The following is a 12,809-nucleotide window of genomic DNA, read 5'->3' as shown; positions in this document are numbered from 1 at the left end:
TATATGAATGCAAAACCCTAGACCTAGGGGGATTGGGGGAAATTTCTCTTCAAAGGTTGAGTGGTGCCAATCACATTAATTGTGAAGCCCAATAATGATCCTTTTGGAGAGGTCACACCTAAACCTAAATGACGTGAAAAATGAGTGGAATGCATGCCATGTGAAGGTGTGAGTTTATGTGAAGTGAAAAAATGATAAAAGTAATAAGATAAGAGTGAAGGTGTGCAAATGTAGATGAAAGTACTCGTGTGCGAGTGAAGATAAAAGTGTTCGTGTGCAAGCGAAGATAAAAAGTGTTCGTGTGCAAGTGAAGGTAAAAAAAGTGTTCGTGTGCAAGTGAAGGTGATAAAAAGGTGCATGTGTGCAAATGAGACGAAAGTGAAAGTGTAATGATAGAGTGGATTGAGAATGCATGAGCCTAGGGAATTCATGCAAATTGGGTACGGGGAGACCTAAATCGTGACTTGATTTTCCCTTTGATTAGAAGGCGAAACTAGCGTGCTAAGGCTATCGAGTAGCCACACTCGCTCGTTTCCCTTATCGGAAGGGGACTCTCACGCAAATGTACCCTAACTAGCATGAGATGCAAAAAATCCTAAAACGAGGGAAAAGGGGCTCGAGGAGCATGCCAAATGATAAAACTAAGAAAAATGCATGACATGTAGTGAACATGCAAATATGCACTAACAAAAAGGGATGGCCTAATGAGCCACAACTAGCATTGGACTAGTGTGGTGACGTACATTCATCCATTCCATTCATTCATGGTTATGAAAGCAAGTAGACATGCCAAAACGCTCGTAAACACGTAGCACGTAGCACTTAGCATGCTCGACTAGATGCAAGAGCCTACTAAAGCAATTAAACATGTAGCAACAAAAACAAGCAACCAAGGGGAAGGGGAAATGGACCAGATGCTCTCCGAGCGCTATCTATTACAAGCCAAGAGGTGTACACATACCCCATAAAAGCATAAAAGGGAAAGGGTGAATGGACCAGATGCTCTCCGAGCACTATCTATTACAAGCCAAGAGGTGTACACATACCCCATAAAAACTTAAATAAAAGTAAAAAGCAAGTAAATGCACGCAGGGAGGTAAGGAAAGCGAAGTAGACATGCATATTCACATAACACGTAGGAGCACGTAGGGTCAAATGAAGTGCAAATGAGGGATAGAGTGTACCTCCCTCGAATTGACGCCCCAATGAAGTGAAATTATTCAATTACCCTCCAAAATAATAAAAAGGTCAAGGCATCACTTTATTTAAGAAAAATTAAAAGAAATGGGCAAAACAAGGCTCACTTAGTCATAAAGTCCCTAAAGTCATAACTTAAGTGCAATTTAAACTAAGCATGGTAGTTAATTGAAGCAAAGCGAGCAATGAAATTGCAAAAATTAAAACTACGAAGGACCCAATTGAGGACATTATTCAGTTAGTTGGGTCCTAGTAGCATTAAGGAGACTCAGGGGACCAAAGTGCAATTTTTGAAAACGTTTGCATGCATGCAAATCATAGCTTTTCGGCCAAAACAAACAGAAACCATTTCTCTTGGCCATTGCTGCTGTGCAAACTTCCGCAACTTCAAACAAATTTCAGTAGACAAAATGCATGCAGCATCCTAATCTTTCTCCAATCAAGCATGGCCCCAACTCAACAACAATAGGATTCTAGGAATACTTTCATGCAAGCTCATATGACAAAAGAAAACAAACAGCTTCTGCAATTTCTGCCGCAACTTTTGCAGCTTCAAACCATATGTATTTCATACCAGAAAAATGCACAAGGCTTATTGTTTGCCAAACCAACTCAACTAATGACTTAACCAACCAAAACTTAGATCAAAGAAGCAAGATCATCAAATGTTTTTCCCAGCTTTAACCTTAAAACTCTTACATCAAACACAAAGTTCAGAGAGAGAAAAAGTGCAGAAATCTGGAACATACTCGGCAACTTGGGTTTCCCTTCAGAAACCACAAGAAAAACCATTCCAAACGAGCAAAAGCTATCAATCAAAGCTAAAAAACTGAGTTGCTCAATCAGCAAAAGAAATGAAACAACAATGCATCAATGGACACGGGCCCTTATATGCATCAGGAAACATTACAACCATCAGCAGTCTCATGATGCAATTAAATGGAAAAAATGCAGCAGGGATGGCGAGCAAAAAATTAGGATAGAAATGCATAATTGAATCACAAATCACAGGCTTTAAACAAACTAAAAGCTTCAGCAACAACACCAGAAAAACTTTTTGACTTCCGAACAAACAAAAAAACATTTCAAAGCAGGAACGGAACATGCCCTTTCAAGATTTTCTGCAATTTTCTGGGTTCATGTAACCTTCCTAGTGGTTTAAAACTTAAGCAACCAAAGCAACTTCTACAAATTCCCAACCCCAAATGCTTCAAAACTCAGCAGTCTTATACGGAAAGTACATATTACGCCATTGTGAGAACGCAAAAGGCAGCGAAATGAAAGAAAACAACTCCAAAACTCGTGATTCCTTTACCCTTTCCCGACTGTTAAACGTACAGGTTCTGGGGTTCAGAGTTTTCATATAAAATTCGAACAAGTATTAAATTTCCAACCCAAACCAACAATCAAACTCAAGTCTTGTAATTTGCAATCCTAAAAATTCTCGGACCGAACTAGCACACACAAACAAAGGCCAAAGATGCAACCTTTAGTTCATCAGATTACATATCATGGCCACTGGATGGTCTTTGCAGTTTCAAATATTTGTTAGAAGAAACAAAGAATCAATGTATGGAAGATGTGCTTCTAGAACTTCAGAAATCTATGCTTAACCAAAAAAGAAAAAGAGAAGGAACAGGATAGCTTACAGCTCTCTCTATCGGTTTCGTCTGCAAGTTATGATGGACCGGGGTGAGGTGACTTCGTCTCCTTGTTCTCTTGATCCTCAGTGAGTAGCAGCAGATTGCCCTCTTTCTTTTGCGATCTTTCCCTTGTTTCTTCCAAAGACCCTTGGCTTTTCTCCCTCCTTGCTTATCACGGTTCCTTCCCCAAGCTCTTCCTCACTCTCGGCCCTTTCTCTCTGCTTTCCTTTTCCCTTCTTCCAGAACCCACGCCGCCAATCTCTTTCTTTCTATATCTGTTTGCTTCAGCCGCCACCTTGCCCTTTCTTTTCTTTTGTTGTGTTTTTTATCTTCCGGAGCCTCTCCAGTTTTTCTTAGCCGTGAACTCCCCTCTTTTCCCTCTTGCTGTTTTTTCTTTCCTCTCACCGAGCTCCCCCTTGCGGCTACTGCTTTTGCTTTCCCTTTTATATCCGCCTCCAAATCTCCTAAACCCTCCCTTGAATGGCGAGGATGAAGGCTCGGCCTTGCCTCTCACATCCAGCCTTCCAAAGAGCAAGTCTGGCTGTCCTTTGCACGCTGCAAAAAATTGCAGCGTGCATGCCGCGCCACACACAATTTTTTTTTTTTTTTTTTTTTTTTTTTTTTTAAGAAAACAACTTGAAGATTACAGAAATGATAAAATAAAATATAAATTGACAAAAAACCAGGTAATAATAATAGTAATAATAATGAAAATAATTTAAAAACTAAACAACTAAAAACAACAAAAATGGCCATTTTTCCATCTTTTCACATTTTTTTTTCATTTTCATTCATTTTCTTTTTCCTCAAAATAACTTAATAAAAATAACTAAAGTGCCCAAAGATTGAATTTAAAGAAATAAACATATTTTTGTGAACAAATTTTCCTTTTTCCTTTTTCTTTTTTTTCATTTTTCCAATCCAACTAAAACCTATTTTTTGAATTTTTCTTTTCAAAAAAACATTGAATAAAAACAAAATGACTACAACATATTTTTGATGTTTTCCTTTTCTTTTATCTAAAAACTCTACGCTAACCTTAAACTTAAAAGCTAAAACTAAAAATTAAAACTAAAAGTAAACAACGAACGCAAGCAATCTAAAATGAAAATCATGAAATAGATGCTACATAAAATTATTCAAAATTTGGTGTCTACACAAACAACGCAAAAATGTAAAATAACAACACTAACAACCAAGCATAGGAGCAGCTCGCCTCATTATTGCCAAACCTGGAGAACTGGAGTCAATATTGGACCAGTTCACATTAAAACACCAACAGTCATTCCCTATGCCTAGAAAAGTTAACAAAGAAATCAAGAGAGTCAAGCAGTCCAATATTCACCAAGGAGATATCTTGGACCAACCACATTAACTCGATACACATTTATTTTTAAAAAAAACTTGGCAAAAGTAGCATTAGAGGCAATAAACCAATATCATTGTTTTTTTTTTCACATGAGAGATAAGCACGAAGAAGAAAGAAAGAAAGAAAATAAGCAACTAGAAATAAAACAAAAAACTACTAAAAACTAGAAAATACTAGCACCCCATTAGACCCCCCCACACCTATAGGACACATTGTCCTCAATGTGACAAATAACCAACAAAAGTGGGTGAGAGGACAGCAACACTTTCCTGAAATCCGGTCAAAGAGGTGGGCGAGGCGGAGCTGGAGGAGGAAAGCCCGTATGATGCAGAAATTGCGCCAAATTCTGCGCTATGCCAGCTACATTGAGGTCGACGTTGAGCATTCGAGCCTCCAAATTCTGAACCCGCTCCCGGAGTTGTTGCCATTCAATTGTCCCATATGGTGGAGGTGGCGCAGAAGATGATGGCCCAGCGGTGTCCTCGGCTGACTCATGAAATGAAGAGGGCCCTGCGCGGGTCGAAGGGTGCACCCCTGGAGCTCGAACTGGTCCCGGAGGGGAACTGGTAGGAACCATAGGGCAGGCGCTCGACGACTCCCATCTTCTCCAAGCAATCTACGTCCAAGAGCTCCATCTCGCACGCCAAATGTAGGTCGTGGTCCTCCAGGTTAAGAACCCCCAACTGTGTTGCCAAGTGGGTGATATAGGACCCAAGGATCAGGGGCTTGTTCTTTTTGGCTAAGACGGTCTTGAACTGCGCCGCCAACCAACATCCCAAGTTGACCTTGATGTTATTCTTCATACTCCAGATGAAGAAAAACTCGGGTCGAGAGAGAATGCCGGAGCTGTCCTTCCGACCGGGGTAGCTGTAGGCTAAGAATCGATGGACGTATCAGGCGCTAGGGTCCTTAAGAAAGGAGCTCCTAGACCTAGAAGGGTCGTAGCGGTGCCGATCGGTAGACATGTCTTCCCACACAGCGCGGTAGCGGGAGAGAAAAGGCTCTATGTAATCACATGCACTCTCACCATACTCCCTAGTCTCAGCATACTCTCGAGTAATGAACCCAAATGCCAGATTAAATTGGGTAATTGAAAAATTAAATTCCCGACCCATCAGACGGAAGCGGATGACATTGGGCGTCTCAACGGTGAACCTCGTGGGCAACTCAAACTCAAAGGTAGAATAAAACTCCCGAGTCAGCTCGACAAAGGCGGGGCATAAGATATCGAGATACGGGCGCCACCCGATGGCTGTAAATATCTGCTCGACCTCCTCTCGTATGCCTAGGCCCATCACGGTTAATTTTTCCCAAGTTTTGCAAGGTATAATACGCCGCTCACAGACCTTAGCATATCTCTACTGATCGGCGGGTCTAGTGAAGGTTAGGTGCCCTCCAAAGTGAGCTGGAGTATCCACCTGAGCACCCCTACCCCTACCCAAGCGGGTTCGAACACTAGAAGAAGAGGGTAGGTTGGAAGGTGTATTCACAGGAATGGAGGCTTGTGGAGGAGGTTGAGACTGAGAGGCCCTAGACCTAGAGGAGGACTTTGGTCTCACCATTTCGTAGAGCAATAAACACAAACCAACAAGAACCCAAATATAGAATTTCTAGCACACAAGGCAAGTAGCACAGGCAGGGCAATAGCAAAGCAGTAGTCACTGAATATGTACGCACCCACCAACAAATATGAATACCCAGTGCCAAACAGTGAGTTAATTGGGCAGCAACTGGCACAATGAAGTAGAGCAAAAACACAAATAGAGCCCCTCCAACTCAGAAATTGAACACAGCAACCACTTTTAATGCCACAAGGAATGTAACTGCCGAATTAACTTAACCAAAAGTTCAACAATTACCACCCCGGCCGAGATTGCTTCCAATTATCACAGACAATTGCGAAATTCCAACCCACCAAAAAATGAAACAATTTCACCCCAAAGGTTTGAACAAATGGCCCCAGCACTGCCCCGTAGCAAGAGTCCAAGCAGTAAACAATATAAGTAATAATAGCGCCGCAATCGGGCAAGAACAACTTAATCTCAAGCTTTCAGATTCCAATCAATCAACCAATAGAGTAGAATGAACCCAAAATAAGCAACAATTCCAAGTGAAAGCAGGCCAACCAGTACCACTGGTGGAAATAACTCAAATATGCAGGGACCCAAATAGCACCGATTAACACTGAGAAATTGGGGAGCAAGTGTGAAATACCTCCACTGGGACTACTCCAGGTGGCGGACAGAGCCGCGGCAGAGTTGCACAGCTAAGAGGGTGTAGTGAGAGGCGGAGCGCGCGATTGGGGCTGGGTTGCGCGCAAGGGGCTGCTGGACAGAGCAACGGGCAGCGGTTAGCGTGCGTCCGTGGCTGTGGGAGGCAGCGGCGGCGGCACAGAGGATGGCGGGAATGGCGGCGTGCACAGAGGATGGGCCGCGGCTGGCGATGGAGAGAGCAGCGGCGTCGCGTGCGAGGAGCTTGCTGCGGCCGGCAGCGGCGGCGCACGAAGCTGCAGATGGCGAAGTGGGCTGGCAGAGGAAGTGAGAGGCGGCGGCTGACCGCGGCGGCTACTGGGGTTGCTGCGAAGAGGAGAGAGGTGAAAGCTAGCTAGAGTGGGCAGCTCGCGGCGGTGCGCAATGGGTCGACGGCGTACGCTAGGTGGCGGCGTGCGATTTGAAGCGGCGGCCAAAAGGGATTCGGGCAACAGAGAGGGAGCAGGGGAGGAAGAAAGAAGAAAGAAGAAGAAGAAAGAAAGAAAAAGAAGGAAAATGAAAGAAAATTTTTATTTTATTATTATTATTATTTTTTTTTTGATTGAGAGACTAAAGCAACGATGATAAGAAATTTTTTTTTTTTTTTTTTTTTTTGAATCCTCACCTTTCCCGCGAACGTGACGTGGGCTCGACATGAGGGCAAGAGAGCTCTCTGACCGTGAGCTGCCTATACGTCATGACGCGGGCACGTCGAGTCAGATAGACACCTACAACTCACCAAAAATGAAAATTTCAAACCCAAAACCAATCAAGTTCAAGGAAAACATATTTAAACTATCACACGAAATCAATCAACTAATTAAAAGAACCAATTGGGTTGCCTCCCAATAAGCGTCTTTCTTTAATGTCTTTGGCTAGACATAGTAAAGTGTCACTGATTAGGACACGATGGTGCTTCTAGACTCATCGTCTCCACTTCTCCACTTTAAAAACCTCATAATAATGTTTGAGACGATGTCCATTCACTACAAATTTGTCGTCTGATTCGCACTTCGGATTTCAACTGCACCATAGGGAAAAACATGAGTAACAAGGAAAGGTCCAATCCAACGGGAACGTAGCTTACCTGGAAATAGCTTGAGCCTGGATTGGTACAAGAGGACCTTCTGACCAACTTCAAAGGTTTTTCTAGAAATTTGCTGATCATGAAATGCCCGGCTTCTCTCCTTATAAATTACAGCGTTTTCATACGCTTCGTTTCGGATCTCCTCCAACTCTTGCAAATCCAACTTTCGTTGGGCACCGACCTCTTCCAAGTTCATGTTACACTGCTTAATCGCCCAAAAAGCCTTGTGCTCGAATTCCACTGGAAGATGGCACAACTTCCCAAATACCAATCTGTACGGCGACATCCCTATAGGAGTCTTGTACGCCGTGCAATAGGCCCAGAGTGCGTCATCCAACCGTTGACTCCAATCTTTCCTGTCGGGGAGTACCATTTTCTCCAAGATGGACTTAATCTCCCGGTTCAATACCTCCGCTTGACCATTGGTCTGAGGGTGGTATGACGTTGAGATCCTGTGGAGTACACCATACCTGCGAAACAACGCAGCTATGGTTTTGTTGCAGAAGTGCGTTCCCCTATCACTGACGATAGCTCTTGGCATTCCAAATCGCACAAAAATATTAGACCTGATAAAATCTGCAACTACTTTCGAGTCATTAGTTCGAGTGGCCTTAGCCTCCACCCATTTAGACACATAATCAACTGCCAGCAAAATATATATATAACCAAATGAAGTAGGAAAAGACCCCATGAAATCTATACCCCAGACATAAAAAATTTCAACAAAAATCAACGGGACCTGGGGCATATGATCTCTACGGGCTATATTACCTACCTTTTGACAGCGATCACATGACTTACAGAACACATAGGCATCCTTAAACAATGAAAGCCAATAAAATCCACTTTCTAAAACCTTATGAGCAGTTCTCTTAGGTCCAAAATGACCTCCACATGCAAAAGTATGACAAAAAGCTAAAATCGATTGAAATTCCACTTCACTTACACATTGCCTCATTACTTGATCTGCACATCTCTTCCACAGCTACGAGTCATCCCAAATAAAATACTTGGCATCGCTCTTCAATTTATCCCTCTTTGATTTTGGCCAACCTGCAGGAAAATTACCCGTTACTAGATAATTGACTAAATCGGCATACCAAGGCAATTGAGAATTTAAGGAAAATAAATACTCTTCAGGGAATGCATCTTTCAACTGCTCGCTCTCCTCCCTAGCTGGTATGCGACTCAAATGGTCTGCCACTAGATTCTCTGAGCCTTTTTTATCCCTTATCTCTAAGTCAAATTCCTGTAGTAGCAATATCCACCTGATGAGCCTCGGTTTGGCATCCTTCTTGGTCATTAGGTACCTTAATGCTGCATGATCAGAAAATACAATTACTTTAGCACCTAGCAAATATGACCTGAATTTTTCTAAAGCAAAAATAACTGCAAGAAGCTCCTTCTCAGTGGTGGAGTAATTCAACTGAACTCCATTCAATGCTCGGGACGCATAGTAGATGACGTGGGCTGCCTTTCCCATTCTTTGTCCCAACACAGCCCCTACAGCATGATCACTGGCATCACACATGATCTCAAATGGTAGACTCCAGTCAGGAGGCTGGATGATTGGGGGTAAGGTCAACAACTCTTTCAACTTGTCGAAGGCTTTCTCACATTTGTCATCGAATTCGAAGGTCACCTCTTTTTGTAAGAGTTGGAACAACGGGGCCCCAATTTTTTAAAAATCCTTGATGAACCTCCGATAGAAACCTGCATGTCCAAGGAAAGAGCGTACCTCCCGCACACTCGTGAGGTAAGGCAAAGCAGATATAATATCTATTTTCGCCCTGTCAACTTCAATACCCTTAGACGACACAACATGACCTAAAACTATCCCGTGGTCAACCATAAAATGATATTTTTTCCAATCGAGCACAAGATTAGTCTCTATACACCTTATCAGGATCAATTTCAGATTATCTAGACATGTATCAAAACTATCACCATACACACTGAAATCATCCATGAAAACTTTAATTATTTTCTCCACATATTCAGAAAAAATACTTACCATACACCTCTGGAATGTTGCAGGTGCATTGCACAACCCGAATGGCATCCGTCTATAGGCAAAGGTCCCGAACGGGCACGTGAAGGTTATCTTCTCTTGATCCTCTGGTGCAATTGCTATCTGAAAATAACCTGAAAATCCATCCAAAAAGCAATAATAAGCTCTACAAGCCAATCGTTCAACCATTTGGTCAATGAAAGGGAGAGGGAAATGGTCCTTTTTAGTGACGGCGTTTAGCCTACGGTAGTCAATACACTGCCTCCATCCAGTGGGTTTGCGCACTGGCACGAGTTCACCCGTTTGGTTGGCCTCTACCGTCACTCCTACCTTCTTTGGGACTACCTGGACCGGACTCACCCAAGGGCTATCTGATATTGCAAAAATGATCCCCACATCTAGCAATTTTAAAATTTCTTTCTTTACAACTTCCAGCATTAATGGGTTGAGCCTCCTTTGAGCCTGTCGAACAGGTTTAGCATTCTCTTCCAGTCTAATCCGGTGCATACAGATGGCCGGACTGATCCCCTTAATGTCTGCGATTGTCTAACTTATCGCCTCTTTATGCTCTCTAAGGACCCGGATCAGTTTCTCCTCCTGGGTTTTTGACAGTGCCGATGAGATAATCACCGGGAGTGTCTCATTGTCACCCAGATATGCATACTTCAGGTGCTATGGTAAGGGCTTCAACTCCAAAACAGGCGCCTGCACCACTGATGGCAATACCCTCTGGTGAGGTTCGGGAATGAATATAGGTGAAACTTTGTATCTTTTTGTGGAGGCTGGCAATGAGTGTAGTGCTCCTATCGTGCATTTTAAATCTTCACTCCACTCCACCTCAAGAGTTGTCTCCAACTCGAGGTGCTTGGTCAAAACTACCTCCAACTCATCCCTGCCAACAGTTTCAAATACTTCCTGCACCGCAGGGTCAATAGCACTCACAGAGAAAACTGAGCTAAAGTTGGAGTTTGAGGGATATTTCATAGTATCAAAGATATTAAAATGCACAATTTCCCCATCAAATTCCATGGACAAGGTACCCTTATTAACATCAATTTTTGTTTGTGCTGTGCTCATAAAGGGTCTACCCAAAAATAAAGATGAGGGATCGAGGGAGTGATCATCATCCATATCAAATACATAAAAATCAGCTGGAAACACCAAATCATTAACTTTCACCAACACATCTTCAACCAACCCATCAGGATATGCATTAGTTCGGTCAGCTAATTGAATGATTATTCCAGTTTCTTTTAATGGACCTAACTTTAGAGAAGCATATATAGATTTAGGCATGACATTAATTGATGCTCCCAGATCCAACATGGCCCTTCTGATCACAGTGTTGCCTATCCTACAGGGGATAGTAAACATACATGGGTCCCCGCACTTGGGTGGAAGCTTTCTCTGCAGGACCGCTGACACATTCTCCCCAACAATGACCCTCTCATCTCTCCTCAACCTCCTTCGGTTGACACACAATTTCCTTAGGAATTTGGCATATTTTGGTACTTGTTTGATCGCGTCTAACAGGGGATATTTATCTCAACCTTGTGAAAAATCTCCAAAATCTCCTTCTCCTTATCCTGCTTCTTTGATTTTTCCAACCTGCTAGAAAAAGGAGGCGGGTTAGTTTTAACTGTAATTACAGGGTCTGGAAGTACCTTTGGGTCTGCACCATTGCTGTCCTCCCTCTCAAGCTCATTTTCGATCTTTTCCTCATTTTTATCCTTAGGGATCACAGGTTCAGACCCCTGAATTTCCTTTCCGCTCCGTAGGGTCATGGCGCTCACATTCTTCGGGTTCAACTCAGGTTGAGATGGCAGCTTCCCTTGGTTCTGGGAATCCAAACGGTTGATTGTGGTGGCCATTTGACTTATCTAATTCCTTATGTCCTGCATTTCGGAGTCCGTCCTTTGCTGATTTTGCATAATGGTTGCCATCATTTGTTTCATCATCTCCTCCAAAGGCGAACCAGAACTTGGGGGCGGAGGTGGTCGGGGTTGGTATTGCTGCTGGTACCCTGGTTGCTTATTTGGCACGAAGTTAGACTGCCTGTTTGGTGCATAGTTGGGTTGCCTATTCCTTCCATAACTGAGATTCGGGTGGTCCTTCCAGCCGGGATTGTACGTATTCGAGTACGGGTCATATGGTCTTCTTGGCGCGGGCGCGTGACCAGCCATGTTCACCTGTTCTGCAGTTTCTTCCTGAATCATTGGGCACATGTCTGCAGAGTGACCCATACCAGTGCAAATCCCACATATCCTGGCTTGTGATGCATTTCCCACAGCCAGTTGCCTAACAAACGCGGTCAACTCAGTTAGCTGCTGCTGCATAGAGGGTGTCTCTACCTCATTCACCTTACGTATTGGGACATCCTCTCTTGTACCGAATTGTTGTGAATTCTCTGTCATCCCCTCTATTAACTCCTGTGCTTCCTGAGGGGTTTTGTTCACCAGTGCCCCTCCACTTGCAGCATCAATGATGCTCCTGTCTCTAAAAAGGAGCCCCTCATAAAAATACTGAATGAGCAACTGTTCACTTATCTGGTGCTGGGGACACTTGTGCAACAAGTTCTTGAACCGTTCCCAATACTCATAGAGCGACTCTCCTGGATGCTGTTTGATCCCACAAATTTCTTTCCTTAGACTTGCAGCCCTGGATGCAGGAAAATATTTATCCAAAAATTTTTTTTTCAATTGGTCCCACGTGGTGATGCTACCTGGTGACAGGTAGTACAGCCAGTCCTTTGCAGAATCCTTCAAGGAAAAGGGGAATGCCCTCATTTTTATCTGTTTTTCTGTAATTTTCGGGGGTTTCATACTATTGCACACGACATCAAACTCCTGCAGATGCTTATACGGCTCTTCACCTGGTAAACCATGAAAAGAGGATAAGAGGTGAATTAGACCCGATTTCAATTGAAATGAAGTGTTTTCACTCAAACTCGGGAAAGTAATGCATAAAGGCTGCTGATTTAAATCAGGAGCAGCCAACTCCCTTAATGTTCGTGCATTAGCCATGGGGATTTCTTCTTGCTCCGAGTCACTCGAAGTGTCACCAAATGAATCTGTTGGTTCAACTTCTGACTCAGGTCTCTGAGATGTAGTACTGGAGTGCTCCTCTTTGAGCTGTCTGGTCTCTTTTCTTGTCCTACGCGCAGTCTTCTCTACCTCGGGGTCGAAAATTAATTCACCTGTACGAGAAGACCGAGGCATACACTAGAAAAATACCAGAAAATTAGAACAAAAAT

General features: G+C 43.2%; 1 non-coding gene across 1 annotated transcript; it reads left to right on the top strand.

The window, feature by feature from the left end:
* The first annotated feature begins 12,100 nt into the window (after positions 1-12,100).
* Positions 12,101-12,207, top strand: LOC113767209. Its single transcript, XR_003467928.1, has one exon. It is a non-coding gene; the product is annotated as a small nucleolar RNA R71 (small nucleolar RNA).
* Positions 12,208-12,809: the final 602 nt, after the last annotated feature.

Source organism: Coffea eugenioides, chromosome 3, assembly GCF_003713205.1.
Source record: "Coffea eugenioides isolate CCC68of chromosome 3, Ceug_1.0, whole genome shotgun sequence".
Lineage (NCBI taxonomy): Eukaryota > Viridiplantae > Streptophyta > Magnoliopsida > Gentianales > Rubiaceae > Coffea > Coffea eugenioides.
Note: the sequence above shows the minus strand (reverse complement) of the source record. Positions and strands in the feature narration are given on the sequence as shown.